Here is a 1218-nt window from a genome sequence, read left to right on the forward strand (position 1 = left end):
TAAGGCATTTGACTGCTAACCAGAAGGCTGGTGGTTCAAACCCACCAGCCACTCCTCGGAAGAAAGGTTGGGCAATCTACTTCCATAGTGATACCGCCTTGGAAACCCAAGGAGGGGTCACTATGAGGAGGGTCCGACTCGATGGCACATAACAACAACAACAACAACAACATGCAAATCTATTAAATAATATTGATAATCATACATTTTACATTTTTATATCTTTGTGTGGAGTTTTCAAGCTTGTTGAGCAACACAAAAGGCTAAGTGCTTGACTACTAAGTTGAAGGTTGGCCTGTAGGAATAAAGCTTGACAATCTTCTCCCATAAAAGTGACAGCCAAGAAACGCTGTAGAACTAAGGTCTGCTCCATAGCACTTGACGTCACTATGTCAGGTTGCCTCACTGGCAACTGATTTGCTCTGGTTTTGTATAGAGTTTGAAACACACTTTGTCCAAATTCAAACATGTTATTTCCATAGACACTTATGTAGTATTTATGATAATTCTTGTATTTGTTTTATAGATTAAGAAATTGATAAAAGGAATGCTCAGGTCTTTGTTCTTACAATTTGTTGGTCAAGATAATCCAAATCTTCTGTTAAGAAGTTATTTTTTTTTCCCCTTTTATGTTGTTAGACCATGTAATGGAGAATCACAGTAAAGTGAGCAGTTCAACTATTGAATGTAGTCCTTTATTTTCCCCCAGATCATCAGTGTTTATGGAACAGATAGAGCTATGGCTAGGGAGCTCTAGTGGCATAGTGCCTAAGGAACTTGAGTGCTAACCAGAAGGCTGGCAGTTCAAACCTACCAGCCACTCCTTGGGAAGAAGATTGGACAATCTACTTCCATAGAGATACCACCTCGGAAACCCAAGGAGGAGTTGCTATGAGTCGAATAGACTGCACAACATTTTTTTTTTTTTTTTTTTAGAGAGCTCTAGCAGGTTCTTAGATAAAACACACCTCCTTTTTTATCACCCCATTAACTCTTCAGGTCCTATTCAGATTCAATAAACAAGACTGGAACCCACTGCCAATGGGATGGGCACAGTCTGTGATTCGGGACCTGATGCAACAGAGAAGTTGGTGGCTTGTAAGAAAGAGGGTAGCAGCATCTCCATGAGCAATAGGCTGAAGTGAAAAGACCAAGAAACATGCCAGGGCTAACCATGCTCCCCTCTGAAAATTTCTGGTGCTCAGGGGATATTATGAA

This window comes from Orycteropus afer, unplaced genomic scaffold (genome assembly GCF_000298275.1).
Source record: "Orycteropus afer afer isolate SDZICR_OR568_19922 unplaced genomic scaffold, OryAfe1.0 scaffold00832, whole genome shotgun sequence".
Lineage (NCBI taxonomy): Eukaryota > Metazoa > Chordata > Mammalia > Tubulidentata > Orycteropodidae > Orycteropus > Orycteropus afer.